Genomic DNA, 24335 nt, shown 5'->3' on the forward strand with positions numbered 1-24335 from the left:
CCCCCCCCCCCCCCCCCACTTTTCTCTCACTCTTTAGTCCTTAGTATCTATCTACCTACTGGCTTTGACGATCTCCCTCTCATTCCCTCTCCAGCACTCCCATTCCCCCCTCTATCTTTCCCTTACCCAGTCTCCTAAATACCTCCCCCATCTTTCACCCACTTCATTAGTCCACCATTCCCGTACTCTGTACTCACCCCCTTTGCCCTCATCTACCCTTCACTGCATCTCATCACCCTATCAGTCCCAGCTCCATCCAAGTCTCTCCTTCCTTCCCTTGCCTCCAAGGCCACTCTTCTGCCTGTTACCTTTTACCCCATGCCCAATAACTTATCTTTCACCATCTTTTTAATCCCTTTCTACCATAACTCAACCCCCTTCAGAGATTTATCCCCTTCTCCTATATCCCTCACCAGTACCCCAATCCCTTTTCAATGTCTCTTATCCTCTCTCCAGTCTTCCAGGTCATTCATATTATGTCTCAACCTTTTCCCACTTCATCCCTTTTTCTTGCCCTTTTTCTCATATCCCTCATTTCACATCCTGTTTCTTCCTCTCTCCCACCACCCAGTCCCATCCATCTCCTGCTCCTTCTCTCTGCTGTGCCCCACCCCTCCCAGTACCATCCATCTCCTGCTCCTTCCCTCTGCTCACCACCCCTCCTAGTCCCATCCATCTCCTGCTCCTTCCCTCTGCTCACCACCCCTCCCAGTCTCATCCATCTCCTGCTCCTTCCCTCTTCTCACCGCCCCTCCCAGTCCAATCCATCTCCTGCTCCTTCCCTCTGCTCACCTCCTCTCCCAGTCCCATCCATCTCCTGCTCCTTCCCTCTGCTGTGCTCCATCTCTCCCAGTCCCATCCATCCTCTGCTCCTTTCCTCTGCTCACCACCCCTCCCAGTCCCATCCTTCCCTCTGCTCACCACCCCTCCCTGTCCCATCCATCTCCTGCTCCTTCCCTCTGCTCACCACCCCTCCCAGTCTCATCCATCTCCTGCTCCTTCCCTCTGCTCACCACCCCTCCCAGTCCCATCCATCTCCTGCTCCTTACCTCTTCTCACCACCCCTCCCAGTCCAATCCATCTCCTGCTCCTTCCCTCTGCTCACCACCCCTCCCAGTCCCATCCATCTCCTGCTCCTTCCCTCTGCTGTGCTCCATCTCTCCCAGTCCCATCCATCCTCTGCTCCTTTCCTCTGCTCACCACCCCTCCCAGTCCCATCCTTCCCTCTGCTCACCACCCCTCCCTGTCCCATCCATCTCCTGCTCCTTCCCTCTGCTCACCACCCCTCCCAGTTCCATCCATCTCCTGCTCCTTCCCTCTGCTCACCACCCCTCCCAGTCCCATCCATCTCCTGCTCCTTCCCTTTGCTCACCTCCTCTCCCAGTCCCATCCATCTCCTGCTCCTTCCCTCTGCTCACCTCCTCTCCCAGTCCCATCCATCTCCTGCTCCTTCCCTCTGCTGTGCTCCATCTCTCCCAGTCCCATCCATCCTCTGCTCCTTTCCTCTGCTCACCACCCCTCCCAGTCCCATCCTTCCCTCTGCTCACCACCCCTCCCTGTCCCATCCATCTCCTGCTCCTTCCCTCTGCTCCACCCCTCCCAGTCCCATCCATCTTCTGCTCCCCTCCCAGTCCCATCCATCTCCTGCGCCTTCCCTCTGCTCCCCACCCTCCCAGTCCCATCCATCTCCTGCTCCTTCACTCTGCTCACCACCCCTCCCAGTCCCATCCATCTCCTGCTCCTTCCCTCTGCTCACCACCCCTCCCTCTGCTGTGCCCCACCTCTCCCAGTCCAGGTTGCATCCCACCCGCCCACCCACTTGTGAGATCCAGGATCGCGCATGCACACTTTGAGGACTGGGATCGTTATCCCCTCCTGTGGCGCAGCAGTCTTCAATCTTTCTGTGCTCTTGGCAGCATTAGCGATATATACACGCTGCCTACAGTCTGCCCCGGAAGCCTTCTCTTCAACTTCCTGTTCCCGCATAGGTTGGACCAAGGGATGCTGCAGAGAAAAGGCTTCTGGGACAGTGCGAAGGCAGCGTGGATACATTACTAACGCTGCCGGGAACCCAGATAGATTGAAGACTGCAGCGCCGGAGGGAGGGAGGAAGAGAGGGTGTAGACGGAATCGCGATCGGCAATGCAGGAGGTGGCAAGCTGTTTGGGGGGCACTGCCCCCTCGCCTCCCCCCAAACTACACCCATGGAGGAGGGGGTAAAGAGACCAATGAGGACAGAGCCTACCATCAGGTAGCAAGGGTGGTCCTAGAGGACAAACTTCGATTAGAGGGAAAGGTCATAGGCGCCGACTCCGTGGGTGCTGTGGGTGCTCAAGCACCCCCAATATTTTCAGCCATTCAGGCACTGGCAGGGGCGGGGGGCGCCGACTTCTGAAGGGCACCGCCGCCGCTTACCCCTCCGACGTTGCAGACTGCAGCTGAGGCTGAGTGTCTATTTAAATTTATCTCCGTCGCAGCGTCCCGCCTTCTTCAGTGTCAGTGAAAGCGCTGGCCGCTAGCAGCCTTCCCTTCCCTTCGCTCGACAATGTCCCGCCCTCGCGGAAATGATGTCAGAAGAAGGCGAGACACTGCCGAGCGAAGGGAAGGGAAGGCTGCTAGCGGCCAGCGCTTTCACTGACGCTGAAGAAGGCGGGACACTGTTGAGCAAAGTGAAGGGAAGGCTGCTAGCGAGCGGCCAGTGCTTTCACGGAGGTAAATTTAAATAGAAGAGGGCGGGCAGGTGAACATGGGAGCAGGAGGGTAGGGTAGGTGAGAGAAAACTAGCATTGATCGATGGAGGGGAAGGCAGGGCCCAGGGAGAGAGGAGGGAAATGGCTTGATATGGATGGATGGAGCATGGAGGTGGGGAGAGAGGAGCATCGATGGATCATGGGAGGGCAGGGCCCTGGAGAGAGGAGGGAAATGGCTTGATATGGATGGATGGAGGTGGGGAGAGAGGAGCATCGATGGACATGGATCATGGGAGGGCAGGGCCCAGGGAGAGAGGAGGAAATTGCTGGACATGGAGGGGCAGGGAGGAAGGAGAATTGCTTGATATGGATGGATGGAGGTGAGGAGAGAGGAGCATGGACATGGATCATGGGAGGGCAGGGCCCTGGGAGAGAGGAGGGAAATGGCTTGATATGGATGGATGGAGGTGGGGAGAGAGGAGCATCGATGGACATGGATCATGGGAGGGCAGGGCCCAGGGAGAGAGGAGGAAATTGCTGGACATGGAGGGGCAGGGAGGAAGGAGAATTGCTTGATATGGATGGATGGAGGTGAGGAGAGAGGAGCATGGACATGGATCATGGGAGGGCAGGGCCCAGGGAGAGTGGACAAGGAGAGGAGGGCAGGGGAGAGAGGAGAATTGCTGGATATGGATTGATGGAGGGGGCAGGGGAGAGAGGAGCATTGATGGACATGGATGGGAGGGCAGGGGAGGAAGAAGAATTGCTTGATATGGATGGATGGAGGGGGGGGCAGCAGGGAAGAGAGGAGAATTACTGGATGGAGGGCAGCGGAGTTGCTGGACATGGGTGGATGGAGGGCATGGGAGAGGAGAGCTGCTGAACATAGGTGGATGGAAAGGAGCAGAGAGTTGCTGGACATGGATGGAGGGCAGGCCAGTGGAGAGAGGAGGGTTGCTGGACATGGGTGGGTGGAAGGGAGGGCAGGGAGAGAATTGTTGGACATGGATGGAGGGGAGGGAAGGGAAGACAGGAACGAGATGCACATGGATAGAGGGGAGAGAGAAGAAATGCTGGACATGGATGGAGGGGAGGGAAGAGAGAGGAAGGAGATGAGATGAGGGAAAAGGAAGAGAGGAGAAAAACTGCACATGGATGGAGAAAACAGGCAGAAGCTGGATCCACTAGACAGTCAAGTCTGCGGAGGACCCAGCTTTTACTTATGGATATAGAGCAAGAAATGAAGAAGACAGGAGGAAAGTAAAGAAATAAATGGAAAGGAAGCCCAGGAAACGGAGTTAAGAGGACAGATAGCAGCAGAATCAGATACTGGGCCAGCATGATCAGAAAAACAAAGTCACTAGACAACAAAGGTAGAAAAAAATCATTTTATTTTCATTTTAGTGTTTGGAATGTGTCCACTTTGAGAATTTACATCTGCTACATCTGTTGTCTTATTTTGCAATGTATAGCAATGTGTTTCTTTCTGTTTGTCTGGTATTGTGCTGCATGCAGGGTCTAACTTCTTAGGATTTCAGGTTAATTTTTGAAGAATTTGAAGAGGGGCTATCTCTGTTCTGCATGTGTGACTGCAAGGCTAAGTGTCTGAATAGGGATTTGTTTGTTAGATTCTGAGATTTTGCTAACACATTGTTTTTCAGAGTTGGCAAGACTGTCTGTTCTCATAATTCATGGTTTGTGTCATTTAGATTATAATGGAGCTGTAACAGCTTACAGAAATTATTTATAATGAAAACAAAAAAAAAGTTATTTTTCTTCTATACTGGTGTAATATTTTCAATGATGCCATGGCTGGTAAAAGGAGTGTGACTACTGTAGGGGCGGAGCCATAGTGATCCCACCCCTGGATGTGTAGGGGCACTGACTAATAGGCTGCAGGAGGACGCCAGAAACCCTAGGACCGGCTCTGCACCCGCCGGAAGTCGGAAGTTTCCTTCGCAGCCAGCCTACCTGCCCAGTGCCCGCCCTATTCTCCATCAGTTCTCCGCCGGTCCGTCCTCACCTTCCTGTGTGCCGCCCAGAATTTTAAAACTCATCTTACCTCGGGTCCCGGCGGCAGCATTGAAAGGCGAGCAGGCTCGATGCTTCAGCCTTCCCTTCTCTCTCAGCTCTGGTCCTGCTCTCATTTTCTGTTTCCACAAGGGTGTGACCAGAGCTGAGAGAGAAGGGAAGGCTGAAGCATCGAGCCTGCTCGCCTTTCAATGCTGCCGCCGGGACCCGAGGTAAGATGAGTTTTAAAATTCTGGGCGGCATGCAGGAAGGCGAGGACGGACCGACCGAGGACTGTTGTGGGAGAAGAGGTCAGGCTGGGGTTGGGACTGGCACTCGGAGGAGAGGGGGGCCTGGAACTTGGAGGGGAGGGAGGGAGGAGGGAGGGGGCAGGGGAATGCACCACCTGTTAAAAAAAAATTCAGCACCCCCCAATCATTTTGAAAAGTTGGCTCCTATGGGAAAGGTCATACCTGGCTGACCTCTCAGGACAGAGATAATAAGATTGACCAGGAAATTATAGCAGGTAGACAAAGGAGCCAAGCTTGGTTGAGAAAGAGAAGAGGTCTAGGCAGTAGCACAGACCAATAGTAACAGTCCTGATACAGACAGGCAGGTGTGGCTGCATTACATGTGAGACTACGTTACACACAATGCATTGATCACATATCTTTGCAGTGAGGACTGCAGCAGTAAAAATCCTTAGAAGTGAGAATAACTATAAAGGCATTAAACACATTTTAGGGTCACACTATAAACTAGTGCAAGGCTGTTGGAGGACAGAACACTAACAATCTTTACTAACCGCCAAGCTGCAGTATCCTCTTTATTTGGGAAAAACCAGTCCAGGACTAATACAATCACTGACCTGGAGAAGTGAAGAGTGTGGGGAGCCAGCCTCAAACCATAACAAGCTGCTGGACTGCTTTCACGGAGTCCAGGTAAAAGGATCCTGTCCTCCGTCGCTGTCTGCAAGGAGCAGAAGAAAAGGAGAGAGACAAAAGATATTAAGTAATCTAGCTAAAGAAGAACTGATTGTCATGGACTCAGAGAACAGTAAGCCCTCAGACCATAGTCGAACACCGGAAATGGCAGGCAAGTCACTTGGGCTAGGCACAGCACTAGGCAGAGTACTAGGCAAGCTGGGCAAGACTTGATTGAAGACAAGACTAGGCAAGACAGGACTAGGCAGACATGGCAGGAACTGAGCCCAGACAGGGCAAGGCAAACAGGGCAAGAACTGGATCCAGACCAGACAAGACATGTGCTGAAACAGACAAGACAAGGCTGAAAAAGGCTAGGCAAGAACCTGGCCAGACAAGGCAAGCAGGGCTAGGACTGGATCCAGACAAGACAAGACAGTTGCTGAAACAGAAAAGACACGGCTGAAAAAAGTTAAGCCAGCCAGAGCCGGACAAGGCAAGCAGGGCTAGGACTGGAACCAGACAAGGCAGGCAAGAACTGGAACCAGACAGGGTAAGGCAAGGCAGGGACTTGGAACGAACAAGAACAAAGCTGGACAATACAAGCAGGACAAGGACAGAAACTCGAAGAAAAGGCAGGACTGGAACTCGGAGATAAGTCAGGACAGGCGCTTGTCAGGAATACGGAGACACAAGGCAAGGCTGGAACAGGACACACCACACAGAAGCAGGAGACCTCGTTTCGAAGGGCCCTAGGAAACGCTAGGGTATTCCTCAAATATTGGGGTTTCCCAGCATCCCTGCCACAAGGAATAAACAGTGGCTCTTCAGTACATGCATGCCCTAGGGGGACCGACACCCGAAAGCACCATGCTGCAGGATGCCAGAGAAGTAATCTGGGCCCCCCAGCAGTAAAGATCATTGAGCACCCCACCACCGCTGCCCCCTCCACCATCACACTGCTGCCACTGTCGTCCCCCCCACCGCTGCCACCGTCCCCCTCCTACACAATACAGCCCCCTGAGCCTCAGTGAGCCCTTCCCAGTTCTACCTTGAAGAGCCCTGGTGGCCTCACTACCACTTTCTACCCAGTGCCAAGGCCACCGTGTTTTCAAAATGGGCGCTGAGACTTCCCACAGTAGTCTTACTGGTCTCGGCGGTCTCGCAAGACTGCCGCAGGGAGTCTCAGCAGCCATTTTTAAAACATGGTAGCGCCAGGCAGAATAGCAGCAGCGGGCAGGAAAGAGCGTTGTTCTTTTCTTAGGAAATATCGTAGGAAATTGGAAAACTGGACATCCAAAAGTGATCCACATTGGGAAAAATAATTCAAATCAAAGTTACCTGATGCTAGGGTCCACCGTGGGAGTCAGCACCCAAGAAAAAGATCTAGGTGTCTAGACAATACGCTGAAATCTGCCGAGTGTGTGGTGGTGGCTAAAAAATCAAATAGGTTGCTAGGAATTATTAGGAAAGGGATGGTATATAAATCCAAGAATACTATAACGCTTCTACATCGCTCCATGGTGTGGCCTCAGCTTGTGTATTGCATTCAATTCTGGTTGCCGTATCTCAAAAGACATATAGAGAAATTAGAAAAGGTTCAAAGAGGAGCGACCAGAATGATAAAGGAAATGGAACTCCTCCCGTATGAGGAAAGGCTGAAGAGGTTAGGATCCTTCAGCTTGGAAAAGAGACGCCTGAGAGGGGATATGATAGAGGTCTACAAAATCCTGAGTGGTGTAGAATAGGTAAAAGTGAATTGACTTTTCACTCTTTCAAAAAGTACAAAGACTAGGGGACACTCAAGGAAGTTACGTGGAAATACTTTTTAAAAACAGGAGGAAATATTTTTTTCACTCGAAGAATAGCTAAGCTCTGGAACTTGTTGCCGGAGGATGTAGTAACAGCGGTTAGCCTATCTGGGTTTTAAAAAGGTTTTGATACATTCCTGGAGGAAAAGACCACAGTCTGCTATTGAGACAGACATGGGAAGCAACTGCTTGTCCTGGAATTGGTAGCATGGAATGTTGCATGATCGCAAAATGTTTTTCAAAAAAGGAGAGGAGGAATAACAAAAAGGACACAGATATCACAAAACGAATTCAGAGAAATAGCTGCATAAACTATCTGTCATTGAAACCATTACTGGGGGGAGGACACAAACGCCCCTCCTTGAATTCTCCTGTTAGCACTCATGCATATGCTATTATGATACTTTTAATGAATTGGATGCATTACATTAATCAACACAACCAGAAACAGGCAACTTACCTTATAATAAGAAAGAAAATGTTGACAGCTTGAAGGAAACGAAGCTGCTAGAGTGAACTAAAACTGAAAGTGAAACGTTGAAAATGATTAGGGTGAAGGAAATGACTCACTTCTGCTCTTGTTGACATTAGTACTTGCATGAACCTATTCATCTCCATAGTTTTATAAGAGCCTTATTCTGTATGTAAAACATGAGGTGATTTTATAAGTATTTTTGCATGTAGATCAGAGTTTTATGCACAGAAATTGGCTCAGGTTGTGCACACGTTTATAAAAGCTTTAGGCTGCATGAGCAGAGGCATTCTTGGGAGCAGAGCCAAGGTGGTATTTCGACCGATATGCACACTTTGTCCAAAAGCTGCCAGTAGCGTAAATGAAGAGTACATACTTCATAACCTCAAACCACTCTTCTGTTTCAAATCATTTTCAAGTGTCTATTTAAGGGAGCAGGACCATCAATAATGGGTCAATATTTTCTTATGAATAATCCCATAACATAGTTATGTTTCAATCATTTTTATTATTGCAGAACCAAAAGTAGCAAAATAGGCAGGTATGCAAGCCAATAAACATATCAACAAAGCTAAAGAATATAAACCCTGTAAACAGAGAAACAACATATACAGGTACATAAGTATTGCCATACTGGGACAGATCAAAGGTCCATCAAGCCCAGCATCCTGTTTCCCCTTAACAGTGGCCAATCCAGGTCACAAATACCCTGGCAAAATCCCCCAAAATACAAAACATTTTATGCTGCTTATCCCAGAAATAAGTCCATTTTAATAATGGTCTATGGACTTTTCCTTTAGGAAGGTGTCCAAACCTTTTTTTAAACCTGGCTAAGCTAACCGCCTTTACCACATTCTCTGGCAATGAATTCCAGAGGTTAATTACACGTTGAGTGAAGAAAAGTTTTCTCCGATTTGTAACACCCCCTCCTGCTCCATCCCCTCCCCCCCAATGGAGATCTTGCAACAAAATGACAGTTATAGAAGGTATGACTGAAAGGTGAATAGAAAAAAAGAGATCAAATGTTCAGCAACTGACTTCTGGCATGAGACGTAAGAGTCTGCCAAAAAGGCTCCCAGACTTGACGAAAGCGAATCTCCCTGTCATCCGAGATATCATGGGACCTGAAGCTGATCCAGGCGCAGTTGACAGAGCATGTAGGAGCACTATCGTTGCCCAGAGGGCGCCGCTGAGAACATCCAGGTTCACAACAGCAGTCTTCTATCTGTGTGGCTGGGGCTGAGCAGTTAAACTTAGCTGGTCCTGGAATGAGTTTGTCGTCTTGTCTAGTTTCTCCCTATTCCCTGCTTTCTTTTTGTCCCAGTTAGGGTTAATTTATTCCTACCTCTTGTCCCCTTTCCTTATAATGCAAAATTCCATATCATCAAGCTGATCAATCCATAGACTGGTGGGTTGTGTCCATCTACCAGCAGGTGGAGATAGAGAGCAAACTTTTGCCTCCCTATATGTGGTCATGTGCTGCCGGAAACTCCTCAGTATGTTCTCTATCTCAGCAGGTGGTGGTCACACACAGCAGCAGCTCTGGCTAGGCCTCCAAGCCTAATCCTTAGGTTTTGTTGAGGCCTGGGGTTGAGGGCTCTTTTGAGCAAGTGCAAACCTGGTGGTGCCAGGTCCCTCCTTTTCTCCCCCCTCCCGCTGGCTCCGTTTAAAAAAAAAAAAAAAATTTTTAAACGTCTTTAAAGGCGTTTAATTCGACGTTTCTTTAAACGTTCATTGCAGCTACTCACTGGGACACCAGTTCGTTACAGCTCGGAGCGGCAAGCAGGTAATTTTACCTTTTTATAGCGGGCAGGGGGTTCCCCGATTCTTCTCCTCGTGGCAATGGCGTCGGAGGGCGAGGGCGCAAAGGGTCGCTCCCCGGATCGCTGGAGCGCTTCTAGAGGGGATGCGGGGGTTTTACAACCTGATTCGCCCTTGATGGGTGATAGTTTAGTGACCGATGAATGTCCCGGTCGTTCCTCCGGCGTGGCGGTTTTTTCCCGCCATAAACGCCCATCCCCCGCTCCTCGCCTCCGCCATCTTGGCCGGCCACGCGGCTCGGACGGCTTCTTCGGGGCCGCCCTTGAGGTTGGAGACATTAATGCCATGAACGCCCTTAATTTGGGCGACGGCACAAAAGCGGCTAAAGTTAAGCGCCGTTCTTCCCGCGCGGCTCCTTCACGGAGTTTCGCGCCGGACGCCATTTTGGATGCGCAGCATGTCTCTCCCCCGCTATTGCGAGCGCCGGTTGAGAGTGCGTCTAGGGCTGTTGCCCAGGCTGCGGAAGTGCACAGTCTGGGGGGTTTCTCCCCCGAGTTTGTTTTGCTGCTGCATCAGGCTTTCCTCATGCAAAACGCTGCCCCTGCTCCCTCTTCTGATAAAGAGGTTGAGGTTCCCAGAGGTAAACGCCCTCGGGTTGATTTCCAGGCCTTGGAGGACTTTTGTCTCCTCCGATGTAGATGAGGGCAGCGTGTCTGAGGTCTCCCAACGATCCTTTGCGGATTCCTTGGAGGAGATAGATCCCCGCTCGGATGGAGCGGATGACCCCTCTGCAGCGCGGCTTTTTAGCCCAGAGGATTTGCCCAACCTGTTGTTACAGGCCATGGACACTTTGAAGATTTCCTCTCCGGAGGACGTCTCTCCCTCAGCCCCTGTTGTCTCTGCCATTATGCTGGGGACGAAGCGCCCGCCTAGAACCTTCCACGTGCATGATGCCATGCACACCTTAATTGCGGCTCAATGGGATGTCCCGGAAACGAGCCTTAAAGTGGCTAGGGCTATGTCCCGCCTCTATCCTTTGGCTGTGAGTGAACGTGAGGCCTATCTGTGGCCTACCGTGGATTCTTTAATCACTGCGGTGACTAAGAAAACGGCGTTGCCGGTGGAAGGTGGCACGGCCCTAAAGGACGCCCAAGACAGAAGATTGGAGGCGGCCTTAAGGTCGTCCTTTGAGGCAGCTGCTTTAAGTTTGCAGGCCTCAGTTTGCGGCTCCTATGTGGCCAGGGCGTGCCGGACTATGGTGCAGCGGGCTTCCCCCTCGGATCATTCCTTGAGGGCTGATTGGCCGGCCCTGGAATCGGGCTTAGCCTATTTGGCAGACTTGCTGTATGATGTCTGGAGAGCCTCAGCTAAAGGCATGGCTCAGACAGTCTCTGCGCGGCGGTGGCTTTGGCTGAAACATTGGTCTGCTGACCACGCCTCTAAATCCCGCCTGGCTAGATTGCCTTTTAAAGGCAAGCTGCTCTTTGGGGTCGAGCTGGACAAAATCGTGACCGATCTCGGCACGTCTAAGGGCAAGAAATTACCAGAGGTCAGGGCTCGGGTTAGTACTCGTCCCGATACCTCCAGAGGACGGTTGCAGGAAGCCCATCGGTACCGCCCGGGCAAGTCGGGTTCCTCTGCCCCCTCTTCCTTCAAGAGGAATTTCTCCCCCAAGCAGCATTCCTTTCGCAGAGACCGCCGTCCCGGAGGTGCTCCCTCCGGTCCTCCCTAGGGTCTCGTACCCAATGACGGGGCCTTGGTCCACGCCCCAGTGCAGATTGGAGGACGGCTGTCCTCGTTTCTGGGCGAGTGGACCACTATAACTTCAGACGCGTGGGTGCTGGAAGTCATCAGAGACGGCTACAAGCTAGAGTTCTGCCAACCCTTAAGAGACGGGTTTGTACTCTCTCCCTGCAAGTCTCCGGTCAAGCTGTGGTAGTGCAGCAGACCTTGGACAACCTGATCCGCCTGGGTGCGGTCGTTCCGGTGCCAAAAAATCAGATTGGCAAGGGACGTTACTCCATTTACTTTGTGGTTCCAAAGAAAGGAGGTTCTGTCCGGCCTATCCTCGACCTCAAAGGGGTCAATCGGGCCTGGAAAGTGAGGCACTTTCGCATGGAGACTCTCCGCTCTGTTATAGCGGCAGTGAAGGCAGGAGAATTCTTGGCTTCCTTGGACATCAAGGAAGCGTACCTGCATATTCCCATCTGGCCTCCTCTCCAACGCTTTCTGCGTTTTACAGTCCTGAGACGACACTTCCAGTTCAGAGCCCTCCCTTTCGGGTTGGCTACTGCTCCGCGGACCTTTTCCAAAGTAATGGGGGTCATAGCGGCCTTCCTGCTAAAGGAAGGAGTACAAGTCCATCCTTATCTGGACGACTGGTTGATCCGAGCCCCCTCTTATGCAGAGTGCGGCAAAGCTATGGACCGGGTAGTTGCTCTTTTGAGCTCCCTGGGATGGATCATCAACTGGAAGAAGAGCCAGCTGCGCCCGACTCAGTCCCTGGTGTATCTGGGAGTTCGATTCGACACCCAAGTGGGCAGAGTGTTCCTGCCAGACAATCGGATTGTCAAGCTTCAGGCTCAGGTGGACTAGTTCCTAGTAGCCTCTCCTATTCGGGCTTGGGACTACGTGCAGCTGTTGGGCTCTATGACGGCCACGATGGAAGTAGTGCCCTGGGCCAGGGCTCATATGAGACCACTACAGCTATCTCTGCTGCTGCGCTGGACTCCGATGTCGGAGGATTATGCTGTGCGCCTTCCCGTGGACCCAGCAGTGCGCAAGGCGCTGAGCTGGTGGACGCAGACAGACAAGGTGTCTGCAGGATTGCCTCTGGTGACCCCGGAGTGGATTGTCGTCACGACAGACGCCTCTTTGATGGGCTGGGGAGCCCACTGCTTGGGAAGGACAGCGCAGGGGCTCTAGTCTCCTGCAGAGGCAAGTGGTCTATCAACCTCCTGGAACTCAGAGCCATTCGGTTGGTGTTATTGGAGTTCATCCCGGTACTGGTGTTGAAGCCTGTACGGGTCCTGTCGGACAATGCCACGGCTGTGGCCTATATCAACCGCCAGGGAGGTACCAAGAGCGCCCCTCTAGCCAAGGAGGCTATGAGTCTTTGCCAGTGGGCGGAAGCGAGCCTGGAGCAGCTTTCAGCGGCCCACATTGCCGGAGTCATGAATGTCAAGGCGGACTTTCTCAGTCGCCATACCTTGGAGCCCGGAGAGTGGCAACTATCTGCTCAGGCGTTCTTGGACATCACGAAGCGCTGGGGCCAGCCGAGCCTAGATCTGATGGCGTCATCGGCCAATGGCCAAGTGCCGCGCTTTTTCAGCAGAGGACGGGACCCTCGATCCCTGGGAGTAGATGCTCTTCTCCAACAGTGGCCGACACAAGAGCTCCTCTATGTGTTCCCGCCCTGGCCCAGGTTGGGCAGGGTGCTAGACCGGGTGGCAAAGCATCCCAGCAGGGTAATCCTGGTGGGTCCGGATTGGCCCAGACGTCCCTGGTATGCGGACTTGTTCAGGCTCTCAGTCGACGATCCTCTGCGGCTGTCAGTGGAGCAGGGCCTGTTACATCAGGGTCCCGTGGTGATGGAGGATCCCTCTCCCTTTGGTCTTACGGCCTGGCTATTGAGCGGCAGCGTCTGAGGAAGAAGGGCTTCTCAGACAAGGTCATCGCCACTATGCTGAGAGCGAGGAAGCGCTCTACTTCTACTGCTTACGCCAGGGTTTGGCGTATCTTTGCAGCATGGTGTGAAGCAGGCTCACTTTCTCCCTTCACTGCTCCAATTTCTTCAGTGTTGGCGTTCCTGCAAGAAGGTCTGGAGAAAGGCCTGTCGCTCAGTTTCCTTAAAGTCCAGGTAGCGGCTCTGGCTTGCTTCAGGGGCCGCCTGAAGGGTGCTTCCCTGGCTTCGCAGCCAGATGTGGTGCGCTTTCTCAAGGGAGTTAATCACCTGCGCCCTCCTCTGCACTCAGTGGTGCCTGCGTGGAATCTCAACCTGGTGCTAAGAGCATTGCAGAAGCCGCCTTTGGAACCCTTGTCGAGGGCATCTCTGAAAGACCTGACGTTGAAAACAGTCTTTTTGGTGGCTATCACTTCAGCCAGAAGAGTTTCCGAGCTCCAGGCGCTCTCATGTCGAGAGCCTTTTCTGCAGTTCACTGAGGCAGGAGTGACTATTCGCACAGTGCCTGCCTTCCTGCCCAAGATTGGTTCTCGCTTCTATGTGAATCAGCAGCTCTGTCTCCCTTCCTTTCGTAGGGAGGACTACCCAGAGGAGTACTCCGCTCTTGAATATCTGGATGTGAGACGAGTCATCATCAGATACTTGGCAGTGACCAATGATTTCCGGAAATCGGATCATCTGTTTGTCCTGTTTGCAGGTCCTCGTAAGGGTCTGCAGGCTGCTAAGCCTACAGTGGCAAGATGGGTCAAGGAAGCCATTGCAGCGGCTTATGTGGCCGCGGGGAAGGTGCCACCTATCCAGCTGAAGGATCACTCCACGAGAGCTCAGGCGGCCTCGATGGCAGAGGCCGGATCCGTCTCCTTGGAAGAGATATGCAAGGCGGCAACGTGGGCTTCGGCTCATACATTCTCCAAGCATTACCGTTTGACTGTGGCTGCACGGGCGGAGGCCCGGTTTGGAGCTTCAGTGTTGAGGTCAGGGATTTCTATGTCCCGCCCTGGGTGAGTACTGCTTCGGTACATCCCACCAGTCTATGGATTGATCAGCTTGATGATATGGAAGGTAAAATTATGTATAATCATACCTGATAATTTTCTTTCCATTAATCATAGCTGATCAATCCATAGCCCCTCCCAGATATCTGTACTGTTTATATTCTGGTTGAATTTTAGGTTCAAGTTTAGCCTTCAGTTACTTCAGGAGGACTTCGTGTTCAAGTTCTTCTTTCACTTGGATTCTTCAAGAGTTGAGACGAGTTTGTGTTACAGTGAGCTGCTGCATTCCTCTCCCCTCCGTTTTACGGGGCTGGATTGAGACATAAATTCTGCCGGCACTCCCTCCCGCTTCGTGCGGCTGTAGGGCAGCTTTGTACCCCTCCCGCTTCGGCGGTGTTAGGGTCAGTCAGCTCCTCCCGCGGTTGCGGTTGCAGGATAAGCCAGATCCCCCCGCATCGGCGGGTGTGGTGTCCCTCCCCCGCTCCGCGGGGATGAGCTGGATGGATTCCCCTCCCCCACTTGTGTGGGGATGAGCTGGGTTAATTCCCCTCCCCCGTTTCGGCGGTGGTGAGCTGGGCAGAGTGTCCCTTCGTGGGTGTAATTCTCTAAGTGCTGAGTCCTGCGGATGGAGCTTTGATATCGACATACTGAGGAGTTTCCGGCAGCACATGACCACATATAGGGAGGCAAAAGTTTGCTCTCTATCTCCACCTGCTGGTAGATGGACACAACCCACCAGTCTATGGATTGATCAGCTATGATTAATGGAAAGAAAATTATCAGGTATGATTATACATAATTTTACCTTTGTAACCTAGCTTCCTGATATGTCTTTCCATTACTCTCTCTCTCTTTCTTGAATACCTTCTTATTTCACCCTTTATTTTAGTTACATTTGTACCCTGCAGTTTCCCACTCATGGCAGGCTCAATGCGGCGGGCAATAGAGGGTTAAGTGACTTGCCCAGAGTCACAAGGAGCTGCCTGTGCCAGGAATTGAACTCAGTTCCTCAGTTCCCCAGGACCAAAGTCCAACACCCTAACCACTAGGCTACTCCTCCACTATAAACTGCTTAGATATCTGGACGGGAAGGTGGCAGAACTAGAGGACATAAATTGAGATTGAAAGGGGGCCACCTCAGGAATGCCCTCCTACCGGAAGTAATGGAGATGAAAATGGTAATGGAATTTTAAAAATGCGTGGAATAAACACAAAGGACTCCTGATTGGAAGGAATGGATCCGAAGAAGCTTAGCAGAGATTGGCTAGCAACAACGTTAATTGGGAAGCGAAACCAGTGCCCTGATTCTGGCTGAATAGATTTGGATGGGCTACAGTGGAGCGTTTTAGGGGCTTTGACGACTTCAGAAATCTAGAACAAGGACAGTGCTGGGCAAACTTCTACGGTCTGTGCCCTGAAAATGGCAAGGACAAATCAAGATCAGGTACACATATGAAGTATCACATCATACCATATGAAATGAGTTTACCTTGTTACGCAGAGTGGATGAACCGTAGAGGTCATTATCTGCCGTCATCTACTATGTTACCGTGAGGCTCATTTTCAAAAGAGATAAATGTCCCAAAAGTGGCATAAATCTGCATTTGGATGTTTATCTCACAAAAATGTAAAAATTGGTATTTTTGAAACCAATTTTAGGTGTTTTCCTATGAAGTCCATCAGAAGTGTGTTCCAATCACAAGGGGGCATGTCAAGGGTGGGATCTGGGCGTTCCTAACACTTGGATGTTTTTCTGCCATAATGGAACAAAACAAAAACATCCAGGGCTATAAGTTGGATGTTTTGGTCTAGACCTGTTTTATTAACGAATAAGCCACAAACAAGTGCTGTAAATGACCAGTGGAGGGAATCAGGGATGACCTCACCTTACTCCCCCAGTGGACACTAACCCCCTCCCACCCCCAAAAAATGTGATGAAAAACATTACTTGCCAGCCTCAGAAGTTATACTCAGGTCCATTACAGCAGCATGCAGGTCCCTGGAGTAGTCTAGTGGTGGATGCAGTGCACCTGCAGACAGGTGGCCCTTTACTAGGTGAAAAAAATCTCAGCACCAATACAACGCCTGCAAGGGTGTCCCTATAACCAGCCTTTCGAAATAACACAGGGACCCTCTTACTAAGCCAGGAAGGCGTCTATGCACGCCCAACATGCGTCAATTTTGAGTTACCGTCCGACTACCTCGTGGCCATTGCGGTAATTTCATTTTTTATGCACATCCACTATGCGTGCATATTTTCTGGCGCACAGGCGGTAATTGGGCAGTAACCGACATTTTATGCGCATAGACCATTACGGCCCAGTTACCACGTGAGACCTTACTGCTAGGTCAATGGCTGGCGGTCAGGTCTCAGACCCAAAATGGATGCGCGGCAATTTTCAGTTTGCCACACGTCCATTTTTGGCAAAACTTTAAAAAAGGCATTTTTTTTACAGGTGCGCTGAAAAATGATTCTGTGCACACCCAAAACACATGTCTACACTACCGCAGGCCATTTTTCAGCACGCCTTTGTAAAGGGGCCTCACAATGATTACGATTTCAAACAAATTACTACTCTAACCAATGAAAGGTTATTCTATTGTGATAGTTCCTCTGTGTACATCCATATGCTGCACAAGCCAGCATGTTTCTAAATTAGGGCTGTTTATCGATTTAAATTTTCAAACGCATGCCTGGACGCGATTACATTTTTTAATCGCATGGTTCGTCGCATAAAGTGTCCCCCTCATATTTTCACCTGTATAGTGCAAAATACAAACTACAGATGTCAGTTCTCAAAACTGACATATTGTACTTCAGTTACTAAACTAAAAATAAAATCATTTTTCTTACCATTGTTGTCCGGTGATTTTATTTTTCTGATCATCTTGTTCCCTGTCTCTGGTTCTGTTCCTCTGACTGTGCTCTGAACTCTATTTTAAGGGCCTCTTCTGTCCTCACTATTTCTTTTCTTTCCTTCTCCCTTCTTCACTTCTTCCCCTATAACATCATTAACATTCAGCTTTCTGCCATTTCTCTTCCTTCTTATAGGAGAGAGCAGCATGATGCGATTAATTGAGTTAAAATTATTAGTGCAAGTAGACAAAAAAATTTGCCACGATTAATTGTGATTAAACGTGTTAAATGGACAGCCCTATTCTAAGTATAACTGAGATAAAATAACAATGCACAACAACAATGTAGATGCAGCAGCTGATAGTTTACTTTCATTTTGGGTGTACCAAGATGGCAGCTGCGCAAGAAGATGGCTTCAGCCTTGTGATGTTAGGCCATCTCCTATCTTATTAAACCTTCTTGCTCACAGATGTACTTTCTGTGCATTGAACTTTAGCACAACGCAGGCAACTCTAAAACTAGGTGCTAATATTTCTGCATGCATTATGCACATAAATGTTTAAAATACTATCATATTCATGCGTATGTACATACTTATACATGTATATGCCAGCGTGACACCTAAGTGTTGTTGTGCAAATACCCGCTTAACTTACATAGCACGTATTTTCAAGGAGGGTGCACAGAGTGGCAAATCATGGGCAGGACATAGGTGGAGCTCTCACCTACACACATAACTTACAGAACACTGTAAGTTACTCAGGTAGCTGCTGCATTTAGGCCCTCCATGGCTGGCGCAGATGTGGGTGCCTAAATGTTAGGCATGTCTATACTGGGTTCTGCTAGTATTCTATATTGGAACCTAGGTCTAAGTTATGGATTCTGCTAGTATTCTAAAATAGAATCTAGGTCTAGATTATGGGTTCTGCTAGTATTCTATAATAGAACCTAGGTCTAGGTTATGGATTCTGCTAGTATTCTATAATGGAACTTAAGTCTAGCTTATGGGTTCTGCTAGTAATCTATATCGGAACCTAGGTCTAGGTTATGGGTTCTGTTAGTATTCTATAATAGAACCTAGGTCTAGATTATGGGTTTTGCTAGTATTCTATAATGCTACTACTACTACTACTACTTAGCATTTCTATAGCGCTGCCAGGGTTACGCAGCGCTGTACAAGTTTAGACAAGGGGAAGGACAGTCCCTGCTCAAGAGAGCTTACAATCTAAAGGTAATAAGCTATGTAGTCAGTGTATGTATCTGGAATGGGGAAGGTGGTTAGGCGCCAAAAGCAAGGGAGAAGAGATGGGCCTTGAGTAAGGACTTGAAAATGGGCAGGGAGGGCGCACGGCGTATGGGCTCAGGAAGTCTGTTCCAGGCATAAGGTGAGGCGAGGCAGAAGGGGCGGAGTCTGGAGTTAGCGGTGGTGGAGAAGGGTACAGATAGGAGTGATTTGTCCTGAGAGCGGAGGTTACGGGTGGGAACATATGGGGAGAGGAGGGTAGAGAGGTAATGGGGGGCTGCAGATTGAGTGCACTTGAAGGTCAATAGGAGAAGCTTGAATTGTATACGGTAGTGGATCGGGAGCCAGTGAAGCGACTTGAGGAGAGGGGTGATATGAGAGTATCGGTTCACGCGGTAGATAAGACATGCGGCGGAGTTTTGGACAGATTGAAGGGGGGATAGGTGGCTAAGCGGGAGGCCAGCGAGGAGAAGGTTGCAATAGACGAGAGGTAACGAGTGAGTGGACGAGAGTTTGGGTGGTCTGTTCAGAAAGGAATGGGCGAATTTTGCTAATATTATAGAGGAAGAAGTGACAGGTCTTAGCTGTCTGCTGGATATGGGCAGAGCAGGAGAGGGAGGAGTCGAAAATGACTCCGAGATTGCGGGCTGAAGAGACGGGGAGGATGAGGGCATTGTCAACAGAGACGGAGAGTGGGGGAAGAGGAGAAGAGGGTTTGGGTGGGAAGACAAGGAGCTCAGTCTTAGCCATGTTCAGTTTCAGATGCCGGTTGGACATCCAGGCAGCGATGTCGGAGAGGCAGGCCGAAACTTTGGCCTGGGTTTCGACTGTGATGTCGGGAGTGGAGAGGTAAAGCTGGGTGTCGTCAGCATAGAGATGGTACTGGAATCCATGTGATGAGATCAAGGAGCCCAGGGAAGAGGTGTATATCGAGAAAAGAAGCGGTCCAAGGACAGATCCTTGAGGGACCCCAACAGAAAGCGGGACGGGGGTGGAAGAAGAGCCATTAGAAAATACTCTGAAGGTGCGATGGGAAAGATACGAGGAGAACCAGGAAAGGACGGAGCCCTGGAATCCAAATGATGACAGTGTGTCAAGAAGTAACTTATGATTGACGGTGTCAAAGGCGGCAGATAGGTCGAGGAGGATGAGTATGGAATAGTGACCTTTGGATTTGGCAAGGAACAGGTCATTGCAGACTTTAGAGAGTGCTGTTTCTGTTGAGTGTAGTGGGCGAAAGCCGGATTGAAGTGGGTCTAGATTATGGATTCTGCTAATATTCTATAATGGAGCCTAAGTCTAAGTTATAGATTCTGCTAGTATTCTATAACAGAATCTAGGTCTGGGTTATGGATTCTCCTAGTATTCTATAATGTAACCTAGGTCTAGATTCCATTATAGAAGAGGCTCCTACCATCTGTCCTCAAGTCACCTAAGTGGAGATACCCACTTATATAATTGCCCCCAGATTGATGCCTTGATTTCTGAAACTCTGAGCCTAAAATTCAGCAAATATGATTTCTCTTGATCTACATAAGTAAATTCTGTCTATGTAGACCCTGCAGTGGGTGTGTGTGTGGGTGGGGGGGGGGGGGGGCTGGCAGACAAGAAGGGGGTCCACTTGATCCAGCAACCCCACACTGTGATAGTGGAGGCAGGACTTGGTAATCATAATTTACTTCAAAAATAACTTGTCACATTACTTCCCTTCACGGCTCTCTATTCATTCGTCTTACCCAAAGAAGCCCTCCAGCTGCCGGGCTGACAGCGGCTATATCATGTGACTGTTATTATGAGACTTTGGCCTAGTGACAGGAGGTGCTTCTTAAGCTGCTGGAAAAGAATATTTGTATTAGAGAGAGGCAGGTAACAAGCTATTCCTTGATGTGCATTTTAGCGCACTGTTTGTATGGGCGGATTGGGTGGTGTACGTGGGGGGTGGTCGGGGGTGAATGTAATAGAAAATTGGTTTCTTTTTTTTGGTCATCTTTTGTTTGTTGTGCTTATGTACTAATTGAGTATTTGTTACCCTGTATATTGAAAAGGTTATTGACGACTGAATAAAAAAATATTTAAAACATAAAAAGATAGATATGTTTGCAAGCAGCTGTACTTCCCCCTTATTTAACTTTATGAGCTGGGGGATGGGGAGTAGGGTGTAGGGTGTTGCCCTTCCCTCCCTCCCCAGTTCAGGGGCGTAGCTACGGGTGGGCCTGGATGGGCCCAGGCCCACCCAGTTTAGCCTCAGGCCCGCCCAGAAGCAGATCCTTGCCGTGACCGTCTCCCACCCCTGCCGCAGCGCTTCATTTAATGTTGTCGGCGCTGCTGTTAGTTTCCCACCCCCCGCGGCGGCGCTTTACACTTTACCCGACGGCAACGCTACAGATGCAGCGCTGACGTCCGACGTCCTGCTCTGGGGCCTTCCACGCTGATGTAACTTCCTGTTACGGAGGCGGGATTGAATGTTTCCATTGAATGAAAAGCCTTCCTCTGAAAATTTACATAATTGTCACGTTGGGACGTCAAAAAAACTATACGTCATACGCCAGGTATAAATCTTGGGTGTTCGGAAGAAGCCAATCGCCATTTTGTAAGAGTGCCTATGAGAGACTAGTTGGGTGAAGAATATAATCTTGGATGTGTGTAAATTGAATAAATTAACTTTCCCTGAAGCAGCCCGGTTAAGGCGAAACAGGGTTCCCCTGTTGGGAGATTTGAGTATTATTATCGTGAAGAGGACATTGGATAAGGAGAACATTTTGTCATCCAAGATAAGTAACATCTTTTCATATACATTCACTATTAAATTGAGTCTCGTCCCTTACGAATTGTGGAATTCATGTAGCTATTTCATGAATATAAAATTGAATGTGGATTTTTTTTGGAGACTTATGATTAATGAGGAGTCATCTTTACTCAGGAAGGTGTTTCCTTCAAATTGAGGTATCTCCATAAATACTGAAGTCTTTTTTTTCTCCACCAACTCTTCATTGAAACTTACAAGACACATCTTCGAATACCTGGTATATAAAATTAACGGTATAGTATTGATATTGAATTCTACAGATTCCAAAATTGTTAAGTTTGACTTCAATTACCCCAATATTGACTGGGTAAATGTAACATCAGGGCATGCTAGGGAGGTAAAATTCCTTGACGAAATCAAGGACTGCTTTATGGAGTTGCTGGTTCATGAACCAACAAAAGGGGGAACAATTCTAGACCCAGTCCTTAATTAAGCGTATGATCTAGTGCAGGAGGTAATGGTGCTGGGGACGCTTGACAACAGTGATCATAATATGATTAGATGTTATATAATCTCTTGAGTAATTACATACAGGAAATCCAATACATTAGCATTTAACTTCCAAAAAGGAGACTATGATAAAATGAGAAGAACGGTGAAAAAAAAAACAACTTAGAGGAGCAGCTGCGAAAGTCAACAATTTACAACAGGCTTGGATTCTGTTCAAAAATACCATCCTGGAAACCCAGGCCAGTTATATTCCATTTATTAAAAAAGGAGAAAGGAAGGCAAAGCGACAGCTGGCATGGTTAAAACATGAGGTGAAGGAAGCTAATGAAGCTAAAAGAAAATCCTTCAGAAAATGGAAGAAGGATCCGACTGAAAATAATAAGAAACAGCATAAGGAATGGCAAGTCAAATGCAAAGTGCTGATGAGGAAGGCAAAAAGGGACTTTAAAAAAAAGATTGCATTGGTGGCAAAAACATATAGTAAAAACTTTTTTAGGTATATTAAAATCAAGAAGCTGGGAAAAGAATGAGTTGGACTACTAGATGACCAACGGGTAAAAGGGGCACTAAGGGAAGGCAAAGCCATAGTGAAGAGATTAAATTAATTCTTTGCTTCTGTCTTCACCGGGGAAGATTTGGGAGCGATACCAGTGCCAGAATAGTATTCAAAGCTGATGAGTCAGAGAAGCTGACTGGGCATCCAAATGACAGATGAAATTAATGTGGACAAATGCAAAGTGATGCACATTGGGAAAAATAAATAGAGTCAAAGTTACCTATATTGCTCAATGGTGTGACCTCAGCTTGTGTATTGCATTCAATTTTGTCACCGTATCTCAAAAGACATATAGAAAAATTAGAAAAGGTTCAAAGAGGAGTGACCAGAATGATAAAGGAGATGGAACTCCTCTCATATGAGGACAGGCTGAAGAGGTTAAGGGCTCTTCAGCTTGGAAAAGAGATGGCTGAGGGAGATATAATTCAGATCTACAAAATCCTGAGTGGTGTAGAATAAGTAAAAGTGAATCGATTTTTCACTCTTTCAAAAAGTACAAAGCCCAGGGGCAGTGGCGTAGGAAGGGGGGGGGGGGGGGGGGGGCGGTCTGCCCCGGGTGCACGCCGCTGGGGGGTGTCGGCTCCGCGCTGGTGCACTGCCCTCTCTGCCCCTTCCGGGACAGAGAGAGCAGTGAACCAGCGCGGAGCCGACAAACCCCAGCAACGTGCAGTCGGGGCGGATCGGCCCTCCCGCCCGTCCCTCGCCGCAGGTATGCGCTCCAGTGGGGGGGGGGAGGTATGTGCTCCAGGGGGGTATGCGATCCGGGGGGTGCGCTCCAGCGGGAGGAGGGTGCGCCGTACTGCACCCGGGGGGGGGGGTGCGCAGCGGCGACCCGCCCCGGGTGTCAGCTCCCCTCGCTACGGCTCTGCCCAGGGGACATTCAATGAAATTACATGGAAATACTTTTAAAACAAATAGGAGGGTATTTTTTGTTTCACTCAAAGACTAGCTAAGCTCTGGAACTTGTTGCCAGAGGATGTAGTAACAAGTTTGGACAAGTTCCTGCAGGGAAAGACCGTAGTCTATTATTGAGATGGACATGGGAGAAGCTACTGCTTGCCCCTGGATCAGTAGCATGGAATGATCGCAAAAAGTTTTGGTAAGGAAGGAGAGGAGGAATAACAAAAAGGACACAGATATCACAAAACAAATTCAGAGAAACAGCTGCAAAAACTGTCATTTAAACCATTACTGGGGGGAAGGACACAAATGACCCCCCTTGAATTCTCTTGTTGCCACCCATGCACATGATATCATGATACTTTTAATGAATTGGATGCATTACATTAATCAACACAACCAGAAACAGGCAACTTACCTTATAATAAGAAAGAAAATGTTGACAGCTTGAGGAAACGCAGCTGCTTGAGTGAGTTAGACTGAAAGTGAAACGTTCAGAAATAATGGGTTGTGGAAATGACTCACTTTTGCTCTTCTTCACATCAGTACTTGCAGGCACGTATTCATCTCCACAGTTTCATGAGCCTTGTTTTTTTATGTAAAACATGAGGTGATTCTTTAAGTATTTTTGCATGTAGATCAGGGTTTTATGCACAGAAATTGGCTCAAGGTGTGCACACGTTTATAAAAGCTCATCCCCCCCCCCTTAAGAATGTCAGTGAAGCAGGTTTGTGTCAGGAGCACATCACTTGTTGTGGCTCAGCTCCGGTTTCCTTTCCCTTTCTTCCTTATGCTCCTTTCTTTAATGTGTTGCTTAGGTATTACTTATTGTATTGTTTTCCTTGTGGACCTGCCCTATGGACTGATTTTGTTTGTTTTACCTGTGTATCCCTGTGTGTGTTTTTCACCCTTATATTGAAGCGCTTGTAAGCACTGCTTTGTGGTTATTAATGACTTGCAGTTAATCAAATGTAATTAACCCCCTTAAACCTTACCTTTAGCTGCATGAGCAGAGGCATTCTTGGGAGCAGAGTCAAGGTGGCATTTCAACTAATATGCACACTTTATAAAATCCGCCAAAAGCTGCCAGTAGTGTAAATGAAGAGTACATACTTCATAACCTCAAACCACTCTTCTGTTTCAAATAATTTTCAAGTGTCTATTTAAGGGAGCAGGACC

At 49.2% G+C, this 24335-nt stretch overlaps 1 protein-coding gene across 2 annotated transcripts in view; it reads right to left on the bottom strand.

Moving 5' to 3' along the window:
• Nucleotides 1-23630, bottom strand: part of LOC115465357 — a 69332-nt gene extending 45702 nt beyond the window's left edge. The window contains exons 1-2 of one of the 2 annotated variants that reach the window (XM_030195793.1): nt 23575-23630; nt 5569-5669 (exon numbers count right to left, since the gene is read on the bottom strand). The gene's annotated coding sequence lies outside the window, so the exon portion shown is untranslated. Of the gene's footprint in view, nt 1-5568; nt 5670-7894; nt 7958-23574 lie in introns of those variants that run through there. The other variant, XM_030195786.1, reaches the window with a different exon arrangement.
• Between the last annotated feature and the right edge of the window lie 705 nt (nt 23631-24335).

The sequence above is a fragment of the Microcaecilia unicolor genome, chromosome 1 (genome assembly GCF_901765095.1).
Source record: "Microcaecilia unicolor chromosome 1, aMicUni1.1, whole genome shotgun sequence".
NCBI classification, from domain to species: Eukaryota; Metazoa; Chordata; class Amphibia; order Gymnophiona; family Siphonopidae; genus Microcaecilia; species Microcaecilia unicolor.